This window comes from Cupressus sempervirens, chromosome 1 (assembly GCF_028749045.1).
Source record: "Cupressus sempervirens isolate cs-2001-9-10 chromosome 1, ASM2874904v1, whole genome shotgun sequence".
NCBI classification, from domain to species: Eukaryota; Viridiplantae; Streptophyta; class Pinopsida; order Cupressales; family Cupressaceae; genus Cupressus; species Cupressus sempervirens.
Window position 1 is genome coordinate 399,401,247 of NC_143118.1, and position 17,124 is coordinate 399,418,370.

Below are 17,124 nucleotides of genomic sequence, written 5' to 3' on the forward strand. Positions count from 1 at the left end.
TTTAATTAATGTTTTTCTACATTTTAATCTCATGTTTAACTACATTTTTGCTAACAAATTAATTCAAATACCATTCTAAAATAATCTAAAATAATTAAAATAATTTAAACATATTAAAAAATAAACAATTTTAAGCATTTCACTCACAAAATACGTCAAAAACAACTATTTTAAGTACAATTAACATCTATTAATCAAAAAATATGTTTAAAAACTATTAAAAAATGGGGAGGAAAAAACCACTAACTAGTTACGGCCGAAACCCTTAACCTACTCTCCAAACATCCAAGAACTGCAATAGTAACAATGATAACCGCTAGAGGTTTACGACGGTTTTTATATCGGCTCGGGATTTTGGCCGGAACCCTTTCGGCCGAATGGGTTTTGGTCGAAATGGTACGTTCCACGTAGGCACGCGAAACTGCCACGTGTGTACGGCCAGAGCCGTTACGGTCGAAAGCATTTCGGCTGAAATGATACAAGATATCACAAACGGTGACAAAGCTTTGTGCTTTTACCCAAGAAGATTAAAAAAGTAGAACTAAGATTAGAGAAAAATCAATTATTTTAAAATGAAATAAGAAGTGATTAGCAAGCTTTAGTGTATATATTTCTTGAGCTATGTGTTAGGTTCAATTTTCATTTATTAATACTTTTATTTTTATAATGTGTTATTATTAGAAACAATATGGCATTATTATTAGAGATGCAAAATAATTGAATATTAGGGTTCCTTTTAGAGATAATCCTAGATTATTGACTATTAAAATATTCAACTTTGCAAACTACCTACATATTGAAACGTTCATTGTAAGCCATTTAAAACAATTGAGAAAATATTAAGACTTTTAAAAAATATTTTAGAAGATTTAAACTTAGCACCATCTAGATGCCTATGACATTAAATTTTCCATTGAACCAAATAATATACTGTTTATAGGGAGATTAACCATTTATTGAGAACTCCAACTTTGCACTTCTCAAAATTTGGTGTGAAGATTTTAAAGATCACTCCCATTTTTTTACAACACCTTATTTGACAAGTTCTCTACATACCACCTTTCTTCTCATTACCCAAAAAAAAAGTTGCTCCCTTTCTTAAGGACATTCTTTTTGCTCCACCATACAGGAGATCCTTGATAGGACAATATTAGATGAAGAAATACATAATTATTATTGTTATGCATTCCTCTAAAAATAAAATGTATGATCTATGTTCTTTATTGTTATTATGTATATGATTATAAGATATTATTTTGATAGAATATAATATTTTTATTTTATTTTATTTATGTATGGTCTAGTTATTATTTTAGAGATGCCATTTATTTATAAGAATGATTTGGAAAATTGGGAAGAAGGGAAAAAGGCAAAAAAAGTAGGTATTGTGAAAAAAGTAGCTCCGAGCAAAAACCATTTACTTATTAGAACCCTCCTGGTGGTAAATACTGCATAGACAGATATGTTAGAGAATCATCTAAACTAGCAATTGAACTGGTTGGAAGACAAGCACACCCTTGCATTCCAACCATGAACAAATTCGAAGTGTTACTGAGGATTGGAAGGAAAAACCCTCTCAAAATCTAGCAAAAAATTCAAGAGTGGATAACAGTAGTAAACATGTGGCGAGAAACCCTAATTTACAACAATGGAAGGAAAACAACTCCAAGGTGATTTTGGAAGCATGGAATAAAGTACAGAGCACCTCTGACCAAAATGACATAGTTAGGCCCGATTATAAGATCAGAGCGGTAAACAATTTCACCAGTATAGATGGATCTAAGGATCAGAGACAATATCAACATAATGGTGGATATATCATTCCACAATAGGAGTCAAGAATTCAACTAAGTGATAGTTTGCCTTAGTACACTGGAGCCAAACATGTATTTGAGAGACAACAACCTGTTATCTTCTCCACCACAAGTTTGGATAATCAATTTAGGGTATTTAATCTTAATAAGTATGCCCGCTCAAACAGTTTTGGAAAAACAATGAAACAGAAAGGGCTTTTAACAAAAATGTCAGTAGAATATCCTCACTCTTAGGCCAGTCCCAACAGGCTAGGGTTTACTAGGCCCCACTTTGCTGGCAATTTTCCAAGTACATATGTTCCCCCCCATCGGAGATTTGAGGGTGGGAGCTCTCTAGTTATTTCATTGACTAGCAAGCCCTTTGTTTTCTCTATCCACCCTTCTTCTAATAGCAATACCATTATTATCAGTAATCAAGACAGTGAAGATAGATGGCAAGAATGCCAAGAGGTCAGACTATTCACTTTCTAGAATGGTCCCAAGAAGGAATTACTCAACCTTTCCAATTGGTTACAGGATAACTGCAAGGGACTGGTAAGTATTTCACACTTTTTAGATAGAATACTGTATTTTCATTGTTATGATGAATTCATTAAAAAATAATTTCTTTTTGTCTTTGTATGCTTTTTAAAGGATATGTTGTTAAATTTTTAGATTGGTTCCCATATTGTAGGGAAGATCTGTGTTACCTACATGGTTTATCTTTCAATCTCTTCGAACGAAGTTACTTCAAATAGAGATTCTAGGAAATTAGGATCGGGTATGGGAGATTGAATAGGTATAGATTCTTCTTTCCAGTACTATAATAATGTCAAAGTGCTTATCAAAAGTAAAATTAACCACCTGGTTTCAATGCAAAGGAAAGTGATCACAAGAAAAGCCATCTATAATCTAAATTTACACTACTATGAAGGTAAGATATCATAAACTATTAGATTAGATGACAATAGGAAAATCACATTCAAGAAATTGCAACTTACTTCAGATTTCAATAGTGAGTTTCCCATGATGAGAATTAAAAAAAATAGAATGTGTCAAGTGATCCCTGACAATAAGTTTTCATCACATTCTCAAAAGAATTCTAAGAACCTCAAAGAACCTAACTTCATAGAACAAGGAGATAACAATGGGAGGCATAATTGACATTAGTAGATAGTTTGGATCTCACCACTGCCACAAAGGTCAATCAAAAGGAAAATGTGAGGAAAAAACAAGCAAACAAGTCTATAGATAGGTAGAGGATAGAAAAAGGGAAATAGTCAGTATCAAAAATGATAAAGGAAAGGATAAGACAATAGACATAGGCAAGGGCATAGAAATCAGTGTGGGTACAAAATTTCAGCCTACAAATGCAAAGTCAAATCCTAAGGATATGGGAAAAGGAAAATCCAGCAGCTCCAATACACAATTGTAGGAGCTAGACAATTCAAGCTAGATGTATATAGAAGCCGAAGCTATAAAGACCATAGGAATTCAACATACTAATAATTTACTTGGCAATGTAGAGGACATGTTAGAGGATGTAGAAAATTCTCTTCTTTTCGAAAAGGAAGTAGTGGGAAAAAGGGAAGGTAAAATCTCAACTAAGGATATTAGTCATCAATTGAGTCAACAAGAAAGAAAAAAGAAAGAAATGGATACTCCTACCAAATATATTTCCAATAGGTTTTCTAAATTTTGGTAGACACCTTCATCTGCAACTAGCTCACCATTCTCACCAGTCAGCAACCAAAAGGATGAAAGCAGTGAGCTGAATAAAGCAACAAAACCTCTATCACAAGAGCTTCATGATTTCTTACAAAGGGATACGGTATGGGAAGAAGATTTGGAGAACTTGAGTATTTCTAAGATGGATTTAGATCATATAGATGAATTAACTAAGGAATTAATCCAAGTGTTCAATTTTCAGAATATAGATAACAACACAAATGCTCAAAAAGAAGACCTAATTCAAAGGGTTCTCAAATTACGAGGTGACAATTATACATGTGAAGATTTAAAAAGGGATCTAATGAATATTGAAAATGAGGACATTGGAAAGAAAGGGTCACAGATAAAAGATTTAGAGCAAAGGGAGGTAGTCATGAGGAAAGATAGCAAAGAATTGTTAGTCCCAGAAAAAAAAAATCAATCAAATATAATAAATTAAATTTTAAAAGAATTAGAGATTGAAGATATGGAAGTAAAAGATAGTAGCAAGATGGAGGTTTCTCAAAATGTGCAAAGGAACATGGAACAACTAGGACTTTAGATGAATCAGGAAGGTTTAAACTCACCTCAGTTTGGAAAACCAAAAACTAAAAGAGGAAGAAAGTCACTTAAAGAACTCAGAGAAGCAAAAGGCCAGAATAGAGAACAATAAAAGATTGATCAGATATTTCATAATGGGAAGGGGAAGTGCCTTCCCAAGGAAATATGAAAACTACTAGATGGAATGCTAGGGTTTTAAATTCCCCTAGCAGAAAAAGGCTATTAAAAAAAATCTAAAATTATTTGAATTTGAAATAATTTTAATACAAGAAACTAAACTAAACAAGATAGAAGGAATTAAATTATGTAAGAAGCTAGGCAATTGGAGTATTTCTTTGCACAAATCATTAGGTGCCTTTGGAGGTTTAGCTTTCATTTGGAATCACAGGAAAATCACCTTAGACATTTTAAGTACAAACAATAATTGGATTAGTGGCACAGTCAATAGTTTGAAATCTAAACTTAAGTTTACTTTAATCAATGTTTACAGTCCTACAAGCAATGTAGAGAAAGAACAAGTCTGGAAAGGATTAAGTCTATTCATGAAGGAGCATAAAAATAATTTAATCCTTCTAGGAGGAGATTTTAATACCATTTTAAATTTGAATGACAAAACTGGGGGTACTCAACAGATGCCTCAATCATCTAAAGATTTTTTAAAATGGTGTGAAGGCCACAATCTGATTGATATTCCTTTTAGCAATGGGAAATTTAAATGAAATAAAAAAAGAAGGATTTTGCATATATAGAAGAAAAATTAGATAGGTTTTTTTATCAAAGGAGAACTAGATATTAATAACTTGAACATCCAATCATTCATTTTGCCAATAGCTAGTTCTGATCACTTCCTGGTTAGAATTGAATTTACTGAGCCTCATAACCTATTAGAAATTTGTTCAAATGCAAGAAAATGTGGTTCTTATGTTCTAATTTTTTAAGAAATATTAAGGAGTGGTGGTCTCAAGATAATTTTGAAGGATCTAAAATGTTTATTTTTGTTTCTAAAATGAAGGTGCTTAAAGAAAAGATTCTCAGATGGAACAAGGAACATTTCAATAACATTTTTCACAAAAAGATGGATATCGAAGAAATATTAAAGGAATTAAACTTAGAAGTCATTAATAATGGTATGAATAATGATAGCTATCATTTAGAAAAAGAATTGCTAGCAAGACAAGAGGATATTTCATCCAAAGAAGAAATTTTCTAGAGGAAAAAATCATGAGAGAAATGGTTAGGGGAGGGGGACTGGAATACAAAATTCTTTCATAACTCTACTCTTTTTAATAGAGCTAAAAGTAAAGTATCCAGTATTAAAAATCATTTGGGTATTCCAATAGATAAACCAAATGAAATTTCAACAATATTAGTGGATTATTTTTAAAAAACATTAAATAATTATGAAGGATCTAATAGAGAGGCTCAATCCAAGCTTCTCAAAGTAATCTTGAAATTGATTATAGTGGAAGATAACAAAGTATTAAACAAGCCCATTACTTTGGAAGAAGTTAGAACGATGATGTTTAATATGAATCCTGATAGATCTCTAGGCCCAAATGGATTTTAGGTATTTTTTAAATAAAAAATGCTAGGAAATCATTGGTCTAGGTCTATGGAAAGCTCTTGAAGCATCAAGGAATGGGTGTTCATTGTTATCTGAAATTAACTATTCCTTTTTTACTCTAATCCCTAAGAAGACAAAGCCTAAAAGTCCAAGTGACTTTAGGCCCATCGCTTTGTGTAATACTATTTATAAAATACTATAAAAAAATTAGCTAATAGATTAAAAATTGTCCTTCCAAAAATTATTTTGGAAGAGCAAACAGGCTTTGTTCTAGGTAGATCTTTTCTTGTTGGTATTCTTACCATCCAAGAAACTATTCACTCTGCCCAAAAGAACAAAGATGCATGCATGTTTATGAAGCTTGACATCCAAAAAGCCTATGATATGGTGGATTGGCTATTCCTTTGCAAATCTCTAGAAGCTTTTGGTTTTTCCCATCAATGGATCAACTTTATTTATAAATGACTCTCCTCTACAAAAATCTCTATTCTTATTAATGGATCCCCTGAATGATTTTTTGAAACTTTGAGGGGTATTAGACAAGGTGATCCTCTTTTTTTGTTTCTTTATATAATTATGGATGAAGCTTTTGGGAGATCACTCACTTTGGCATATAACAAACATGAGATTTAAGGTATTACTATCACAAAGAATATTCCTAACATTACTCATCAACAATATGCAGATGACATGATTCTGCTAGGTATAAGTATAGTACAAGAAGTGCTTATTTTAAAGTCCATCATAGAGCAATATATGAAAGAATCCAGACATAAAGTAAATGAGTCAAAATATGAGATCTATTTTATCAACATAGATTAAAAGGTGGAAAAATAGATTTGTCACATCATGGGGTATCAAAAAGGTTTGTTCCCATGCAAGTATCTTGGCATTGAATTAGAAAAGGGTGTGAAGTCAAGTAAGGTATGGTATAACACTTTGGAGAAATTGGAAGAGAGGATTGGGTGCTGGAAAGATAAGTGGCTCTCGAAAGCTAGTAAGAGTATCAAGATAAGTTCTGTTTTGTTAGCTATTCTGACCTATCCTCTGTTGTGCCTCCCTTTGCCCAAGTTTCTCCATCATAATTTTGAGTCTAAAATCAAAGATTTCCTTTGGAATGATTGTGTGGAATTTAAAAAACTAGCTCTCATAAAATGGGAAAATATTTGTAGACCTAAGGTACTGGGAGGACTAGGAATTAAAAACTTAAAATGGTAGAATGAAGCTTTAGGGGCTAAATTAATTTGGTGTCTCTTTACAAAAAGAGAGCATAAATGGGCTAAGATTTTATACAATAAATATCTAAATCTAGATGACCCTTTGTCAATTTTTAGGATGAAGTCATTCCCTAGAGGGTTGGAAAGTTGGAACTTCATGGTTAGATGTCAACCCCTTGTTAGTAGATTCCTAACTTGGGATGTTGGTAACGACAATGAAGCCCTTTTTTGGGAAGAATCCTGGGACAGGCATCCCCTAATAGAAAACAACCAAATTTTAGGAAATCTGAAAGAAAAGTTAGTCCAAATGTGGGGTAATAAAGTTAGTAACTACAAGACTATGGGTACAATGAAAGGTATCTCTAGCTGGATCTAGAAACCTTTAAAAGAGATAGAGGTGGATCTAGATGCTTTAAAGGTATACGAAAAGATCATGCAAGATAGGAAAGTTAAGCAGCTTGAAAGAAACAATAAGCTTATTTGGGCAGCTTCAAATAATGGTAAATATAGTGTAAAAAATGGATATAAAGCTCTGATACATTCAAAAAGATGGCATGAAGTGGAATTCCCACTTAATCTTTGTTGGGATCTGGCTTGTTTGCCAAAGGCTAGATTTTTCTTATGGTTGGCATTTCAGAATAGGATTTTGACAGTAGATAGATTCCATAAATTAGGTTTGAAGGCCCCTCTAGATCTTCATTGTGTAAGCAAAGTGGCAAGGATTCTGATCACCTATTATATAATTTCCCATACTCTCAAGATTGTTGGGATTGGTTTGGACAAATGTTAGGTTGGTCTTCTCCGTTGCCTAAGTCTTTAATTGATCTTTTCAAAGGTTGGCCCATCAATCTTTGTAAGGGCATCTACAGTAAACTATGGAACATATGCCCTTCCATCCTAATGTGGGAAGTTTGGAAAGAAAGGAATAGGAGAATTTTTCATGGAACAAAAATGAAGTCAGATGAGTTAATCCAAAAAATTGAAGCCAACATAGTTGAAACAACTAATTCCCATCTCAGGAAGACTAGAATAGAAGAAGGCTCCTTCTCTATCTAGGATGGTCAAGTTAAAAAGGTATGGCCTAGCTTAATTAACCCTCCTCTCATCTATCTTAAGAAGAGCAAGGAGGTGAGGGATAGTTGTAAATGGTCTCCCCCTCCAAAGGGATGGGTGATGCTTAACTTTGATGGGGCAGCCAAAGGTAACCCTCGAATTACTGGAATTGGGTGTATTACCAATGTTGATACAGGTAAGTGGATTGCCAAAAAAGCTAAGCCTATTAATCCCACTTCCAATAATTTAGCAGAGCTTGAAGCACTGGAGGAAGGGTTGAAGCTTTGTTTAGATTTAGGCTTAACTAACATCATTATTGAAGGTGATTCTTAAATCATCCTAAATGCTATAAAGAAGAGAGCTACCCTTAATTGGGTCCTTAATTCCAAGCTAGAAGAAGTTATCAATTTGGTGGATCGGTTTGTAGAAATAAGGATTTGTCACATCTTTTAGGAAGGAAACCAAAAGGTAGATCTCTTGGAAAATAAAGGGGCAGGTGGTATTAATCTCTTGGTATTCCAAGATAACATTTGAATTGATAGTCTTAGTGAATTCCTTTATTTAGCTTGGCTATCTCTGGTATGGTTATTATTTTAAGTTAAGATTTTCAATTTGGGTATGTCTTGTATAAGGAAAGTAGTTACAAGATTCTTAGTCAATCATAGTGTTTATTTCCTTATTATATTCCCATTAGTGGTTAAGTAGTGATTCGAAGGGGCGATGGGTTTGGGCTTGTTTCCTTTTGGCCCCAACGACTTTTATTCTTCAATAATTGGGGTCCTTTATAATTCTTCCGATTTGAAATGTCTTAGGTCTCGGTAAGTCTTGAGTTTTAATTGGTAGGCCTTTTAGTGATTTTGAATTATCATGAAAGTTTGTTTCAAAGCGGGTGTAAGTCCAAGTCATGATGCCTAGGTGATGTCAAGCTTCTCAGGAGAAGCAAGTGGTTTCGAGGTGTTTCTAGAGAATTTTTGATTCAGTTCTTTTCATTTTGCTGAAGTCTGCCTATCTCTATCTTTTGGCTCTATTCTTTCTGATATGGATACTTTCATCAGTTTTTTTCACACTGCTGAGGTTCGTACTATGGCCTTCCAAGGCTACATTAAGCCAGGAAGATGGAACTAGATACTTAGGTTGGTTGATGGTATGACCTGCATTGTGGTCAGCAGGGCAATCGACGAGGGTTGTTTTGATTATGAATTTTCTTGGAGAATAAATAGCGATATTATAGGCATATTCATCAGATGCATGGCGAGAACCGAGATAAGAAAATGTGATATGGTAAGGCTCTACTTAAATATTTTCAATCCAATGTGGTGTCAAGGTGTGATAGAAGTTATTATGAGTTTGGATGAAAATTTAAGGGTTCCCTTCCTAGAGATGTATATGAACCACCCTCCAGGGAGTCTAGTTGTGGAAAACATTCCCAGGTGCCCTGGTTTAGTAATTAGGGATATGGGAGCATTCAACATGGTGTGGCCAAAAATGGAGTTCTACTTTCACTTCCTCCTTTGATGGAGAAGGATCTCAATGGACACAGGAATCGATTGGCTCAAAAATTATTGTAGCCTTTTTAAGGCCTATATCCACCTAGGAGTAGGTTTTGGCAAGCTAGAAGATTTGGGCTTCTACACCCCCAATCTCGTGAGGTCTAACAGAGAAAGGTCCTTCTTTGAATTTCCTCATCATTTTCAATTGGAGAATCCCAATAACATTGCCAAAGTCATCATGGTTTTCTATAAGAAGTAAGGAGTGTTGAGTACCCTCACAACTCTAGTTTTGATTAGTTTCTAGGTCTACGAGGCCCTAATTTGATGATTGGGCCATGGTTTGATGTTCCTTTCTTGTAGCAGGTGCTTTTGGATATTTTTGGTATTATACATAACTATTGTAGAAATTCAAACTATGGTTAATTTTTCAAACTGATATTTTCTAGCCCGTAGAAGGGTTTTTGGATGGATGTATTTATCTGTAATTTTTATCAGATATACCTTCAGATAGGGCAGGTATGCTCTCTATTTATACAGCTTCTGCATATTTGAAGTTTATTGTATCCATTATATATACGAAGACAATATGGTTCATATGTTTAAATATTTGGTTTGTTTGGTGTGTCATTGGATTGAGACATCCTTTCTTACTATGCTTATCATGGTGTCCAATATGTTCTGGTTATGGATATTGTGATGTATAGGAACAGTTGAGGATTCTTTTATATGGAATTTTGTTCCTCAGTTGAATAGAGGAGTTAATTTTTTTCAAGAATTAATAAATAATGTTAACAATACAAATGTGATTTTCTCATAGTTAGCTCTATGCTATTGAAACCCTTATGTGTATGGTCTGAGGGGTTTTTATGTTGTTGTAATTTGGTTAGGTATTTTTATGAATCATTGATAAGAAGATCGTGATTAATAGTTTTGGCTAAAGGATCAATTATTTAGGTCTTGGAGTTACTGATTCATTCTAATTATGACATGATTATATAAGATAGGCTCCGTATCTAATTTCAGGTAGCCCCGTTTGGTCTACTTGTTTCCTTTGCTTAGTATATAGCTCAAGGTTCAGTAATTTGGTCTGTTCAACTAAATTTTTTTTGGTCTTAGATTATAATGCATAGGCTCATTCTTTTGGAGAATTCTTATTTTTTTAGCATACTTTGTAACTAGCTCCTCTGATGCCAGATTTGTAGAACTTCCACTATCAATGATCACTTTGTAGCATTTTCCAGCCATCTTACATCTTGTCTTGAAAAGACTTCTCCTTAAAACAAGTTCCTCATTACTTCCTTTATTACATAAGGTTCTTCTCACCATCAGAATTTCTCCAGCCTCAGGTCCACTTGGTGAACCCTCATCATCAACATTTCTATTACCTTGCCCACTTTTAGAGGATCTACATTAAAAGAGCTATGCCCTTCTTTTCCACATCTAAAACAATTACCAGGAAATCCACCTCTAGAATAAGAATTACCTCTTCCTTGGTAAGAACTAGTGCCTCCCTGGTAAGAATGACCACTTTTCCATTCAGTCTTGCCTTTGTCATCATTCTTCCATTTACATTTTCCTTTATCCCGCACAGAACTTTCAAATCTACAACCTTCATCATAAGATCTACCTCTGCCTCTTTGGAATCTGCCACCTCTACCTCTTTGTCTTTGTTCATGCTTCTTTGTCAAGATCTCCTCAGCCTTCAAGGCATATTGGTATGCTTCTTCCACACTCTCCAACTTCACAAAACTTATTTCATCTTGTATTCTAGATCTCAATCCATTTATGTACCTTGCAATTTTCTCAATATCATCATCCACATGTCTAGATCTGATGTTCAGTCTATAGAATTCCTCTGTATACTCTTTCACAGTCATGTCTTTTTGCTTCAAATTTTGCATCTTTCTCAACAAGCTAACTTGGTAATCAGCAGGAAGGAATTTTTTCTTTACCTTGTTCACCATCTTTGGCCAAGTTCAGATCTTCTCCTTTCCTCTCCTTTGTTTATCAATTTGCAAGTGCTCCCACCATAGTGATGCATGACCTTTCAACCTAGTGACTGCAATCTTCACCTTTCTATTATCAAGAGTGTTTTCATACTCAAAGAACTTCTCCATATTAGAGATCCAATCCAACAAAACATCGATGTCCAATTTTCCATCATAAGGAACAACTTCTACATCAGGCTTTGAATTTTCCCTAGACAACACTCACAACAATCTTTCCTCATCTTGATCTTCTTCAAGTTCTAGATTATGGTTTGGTGTTGCTGCTTCATCATCACTTACATCATCAAGATGTGCTCCTCTCCTCTAGGCTATCTCCACAGCATCTAATCTAGCTACAATTTGTCTCAACTGATCTAATATAGCATCATTAGCATTTATTCTACCATGAACCATCTTTACAAATTAGGTTCCTGCAAGATCGTAACCCTTTTCAAGTTATAGGTCAAATCCGCAGATCTTCCACCCTACAACCAAATCCAATTCAGGGTTCTACACAATCCAATCTCCACAAGGATGAACCTCAAGCTCCAATACCAACTAATGCAAGCAAAGGATGATAACTAGGGCCAAAGGCTTACCCAGCTATCCAAACCACCTTGCAATAATCAACACAACGGAAGCAAGCACAAGGAACAACAACCAAAGGAGGAAGAGGAATGAAATACTTTTATAGATTCTTGAAATATTCAACATACATGCCTAGTTGTAAGGCCTTCTGGGTTATGACCAATTACAAATGCATTCACCTTCAATGATCCAACTACAAATTCACACTTTCAGTTCTGCTCTCCAATCTACTCTCCCAAAAACTTGCCTAACTCTAAGCCTAAACACTCTATTTATACTTGCCAAAATGACTTATAGATCATTCTAGAACATTACATAAGAGGAAGGCCAACCCAACAATGGTTTGGACTCATCCCAAGAAAAGATCTTAACATAAATATTGCAAATGAAATAAATCTTGGAAGTTGGCCTGCAAAAATCATGTCCAATTACTGGCACTCGGCATACACTGGATAAATCGGCACATGAAGAAATGCTACAGTAACTTGGCACATGAAGGAATGCTACAGTAACTTGGCACATGAAGAGTGCTACAGTAACTCATCACATGAAGAGTGCTACAGTAACTCAGCACATGAAGGAATGCTATAGTAACTCAGCACGTGAAGAGTGCTAGAGTGACTCGGCACCATGTGCTATAGTAACTCGTCACATGAAGAGTGCTATAGTAACTCGGCACATGAAGAGTGCTACAGTAACTCGGCACATGATGACTGCTACAATAACTCAGCACCAAATAAGTGTTACAATAACTTGACACATGAAGAGTGCTATAGTAACTTGGCACCAACTTGCAAAATGAACAAAATTGAGCAGGATAACAAGGCAACTTAGGATGCTCCTACACCAAAACACCATAGTGAATAATATTCGAACACTTACCAATGAACAAAAAATGTTGCTCTTCACTGGAGTGAGAAAATGCATATCATGTTTGATGATGGGTTGGACTTTGATGAGGTTGGGACCCTAAATATAAGTAAAGATGATATAGTTAACCTTTTTATAGACCCAAAAAATAGTAGAAAAGTAGGTCACAAAAAGCCCAAATTATCAATTAAATGGTGCACAAATGAGGCTATGCATGTGAACTTTTGGGATCCTTGGTGGATGGTTTTTGACAAACCTCCACACAAAAATTTAGAGGTGTCATTCTATTTCATTAGAAACTTGTATGCTAGATTTGTGTTGCACCTCAAGGTGAACTACTAGAACATGAGGCCCAACATGGGTGTAGGTAGAGGAGCTCCTCAAGATAGACCCTTTGCCCAATGGAAGAAAGCTGGCACTTTTGTCCTTCCTATTGATGTTTTCCCCCCTCCTCCACTGTAGCATCCTAATATCATTGTAGAGGCTAGCTCTCAGACTATTAGAGGCATCCATAGATTGAGTAGCCTATTGATATCCTGGCCTAGGTCAGTGTTGCCTCCTCATGTTGATGATGTTGGCGAGAGTTCATCATCGATGAGCTCATCACATGTTTGTGTGCTCCATACTTGTATAACATGCAAGAATATTTTTTTGGGTCCCATAGGTGATCTTTTTGAGTATCAATTTGTATTTGAGGAGGATGATACACCAAATATGCGTACATAGGCTACACACCCTGACATGAGAGAGGAGGGGCATGCACAGGCATGGAATTTTTTTTTGTTGGTACATGTGTACATTTTTTTGTTATGACATATGTGATTTAAAGTTAATCTATATATTAGAGTAATTTTAACCCATATTGACTTATACATGTATGTGATCTTCATTTATGTTTAGTTGATGACTGAGAAGGACCTTAGATAGGTTGATAATGTCACAATTTTGGCTATTTCATTTGACCTTGAGACAAATATGGTACATTGTGTTGTGTTATCATTATTTTAATATTTGATATTGGAGCATATATGGTTTCTAATCTTTCTTTACTCTTGCAAGTATCACCTATCAATGGGGGGTAGAGTGCAGGGGGTGAGGCAGAGCCCATGACAAGGAAAAGGTAATTATGTGCTTTTAAAGTGATTAAATATTGATGCATTCTTGTAAAATATTTTTGTTAATGAAATTTAATTACATTTTTTATCATACAGGGCATGGCTATTGGTCATGAGTCCAAGAAGATTCGACATCACAAACCCTCTAGCATTTTCATTCGCAACAAGAGCCCCATTGTATGTGATGGTCTGATTTTTTGCTCACCTAATTTGTGCATGATTCTATAAAAAATCAGGAAGATATGTGTTGAGAATAAGCTAGGGTTTTTGAAATTGTGTCAGCCCTTAAGAAAAACCCTGGGCAAGTTCTTTTCTAATCTTTTAAAGCTCATGCAATATAATTTTGATCCTTAAAAGGATATATGTTTTTTTTACATGCATGCATTATTATCCTAAGTTTTGAAATATTTTTTCTATTATACTTCATAAAAGCTTCAAATGTGCTAAGTTGTGACTGTGCGAAGCAAAGAAGAGTGCATGTTCGCCTGCTTATTTTGACTTAAGGCATTAATAGCTACGATTCTGCAAATGAAGGAAAATAGTCAATATAAACTATTGGTGTGGCATTGCAAAGGTTTAGTTAGAAAGTCAAAGATAAGCCATGAAGGTGCGAGGAGTTAGCACTTGTTGAGTTAAAAGTTTTTGTTAAGTGTATCATCATAGGAATTATAAATGAACCATGGGTTAGAGAAGCGAAGTTGCGAGTGCTTGTAATCACGCTGTCATATGGTTTAATTAAAGTTAAGGTTTTTAGGTTGCGAAGCAGTGAGGGTAGTTAAGTTGAAGGCTATTGCATGCTCGCATGTAGTTGAAGTAATATTGTAAGTTAAGATGCAAAGCCACAAAAGTAAGATGAAATTCAAATAAAGCATTGATCACACCTTTGCATGTCAAAACCAAAAGGGAACAAATTGAATTGCGAGAATGAGAACAAGATATGTGTGGTGGTTAAAGTTGATGTTGCAGCCTCACACAACTTTGAATGATGTTAATGCTTTAAGTTGTGAAGTGGCAATTGATAGTGAAGCACACATTTGCAGTCTTTCATAAAAAATTAAAAAATTAAGTTGTGAAGTTGCGAGGTAAAAGAAATTTTAAGTTAGCCAACTAAGCGCACCATCGCACGGTTAAGTTGAATGCCTAGTTTTAGAGTTGCGAAGGAGTGATAGGGTGAAATCTAAAGCATCACATGGTCACAATAATAAAATGTTTCAGGGCTAGATCATGGTGAGGTTGCAAAGTGTTGGAAGTTAAAGGTTTATCGCAAGGTCATAGTGATCACAAAGGTATGATTAAATGTAGCTATGAAGCTATGACTGAATGAGAAACAAAGGGTTCACAACATCACAAGCCATGTTATGGCAAAGAGAGATTGTGGCGCTAATTTTCAAAATTGTCTTATTCTCAACTATCACACCTATAAGTTTTAAAGCATAAAATGACTTTTCAACAACAAAAATTTGAGCTAGATAAATATGGAATGAGTTGGATGTATGGAAACTTGAAAAAGCATATACTTAACCTATTTTTCAATGATTAATAGGTTTTTAAGTGTGCCATCCTTAAATGCCAATTAAAGCTATGCTCTCATTTCATAAATTGATAAATCCTGGAAAGAAATAGGTTGTTATTATTGTTTTCTCAATTGTTTAAATTTTATGAGCGATTTTTAAGTGCAAAAGTGATCTTTGAGTGATTTTTATCCAAATAGCACATAGAATCAGTGAAAATGCTTGTAGAAATGACCCAAAGAGAAGGAGAATTAATTGCACAGGTAGTAATTTAAGAACCATCTACACTGCCAAAGGCTCCCAACACATTTATAGAAGAATGGATACACATCTTGCCTAGTTCCACAAATGCTCAGAATGCCAATGAACTTGCATTCAAAGACCCATATGCAATGTCCAAAAATGCAATTATCCTTGATAGAAACAAATATGAATTGTTTTGGTTTTTCTAGAAAAATAGAGTGAAAGAAGTTCCAAATTGTAACCCTTGGGTAAGAAATTTAGGATAATTGATAGTGCCAGAAGTATTTGTGGACATAGATTTGGTCAAGGTGTTAATCAAATGTTATAATCCTATTAATAAGTCATTCCATAAGAAGGATAATAGTATTTTTATATCATTGGATAAGGATACAATCATAGATGCATTTGATTTGGGTGGACCTATGTATTTCCCATTGATATTAAAAATTGAACGAGAATTTCGAAAAACATAAGAGTTTTATATCGGTAAAAACATGACTAGACACATTCCCAAGGTGAAGAAGGCTATAGGAGAGATTCCAAAGAGGAGAGATATTGAGGAAATCATGCCCTTGGATTTATTTTAGAGATACATTTAGAATACCATGTTTGGGATTGACAAAACCCTAGGTACAGATGGAACCATGAATGCTTCAGGGGCATACTATGTCATGGCTTTGAATATTCAAGACACAAATCACTATACCAGATATGATTTTGTAGAATACATTATTGAGAGTATTCAGAAAGAAATCATTGTTGCCTAATAAGGAGAATTGGAGGATTTCAAGTTCCCTCACTACTCCCTAATCATGCACCTTTTCTTGTCAAAGAATATTGGCATATTTGATCAAAGCTTCTTTGAGTCAACACAAGAGTGGGGAGAGAGTTTGCTAGTGCAAAAATGGACATGGGTATGATAAATTTATTATCCATATTCAAATGTTATCTCTTTCTATAATGATTTTATTCATCTAGTTTTGAAAATGATAGGATGTATAATTGAAAGAGTTCCTAGAAATGTTGGAAGGTTGTTAGACCTAAATGGTGCTTTGATGCTGGAAAACAATTGACTCATGATTGGGGTAGTGTTTTCTAATTTGAAGATTATATTGTTATAAGGATTTTTGGATGTCCTCAGCCACCCCATGTTTTGCCTAAATATGTTCCTAAGAGTTTAGTGTTGATAGAAATATTTTGGTAGTTGATTTCTTTGAATGGGGAATATTTAGGGAAAAGTGTTAAGAAGGGAACATTTCTATGCAAATGTACTAAGGTAGGGGATTTTGAAATTTTCAAGAACACCATTGAGTAGACCAATTCATTTTTACAAAATTATAAAATTCCAATTGGGCCAGCCAGAACCTATGACCCCTTTAATGTAGTAAGGCATGCCTTGAAGAATATGAGAGGATATAATC

The 17,124-nt window shown here is 34.6% G+C and overlaps 1 pseudogene; it reads right to left on the minus strand.

Annotated features, from left to right (window-relative positions):
• Positions 1–242: 242 nt before the first annotated feature.
• The window catches only part of LOC149577973 (protein trichome birefringence-like 36), a 55,565-nt pseudogene continuing 38,683 nt past the window's right edge, over positions 243–17,124 (minus strand).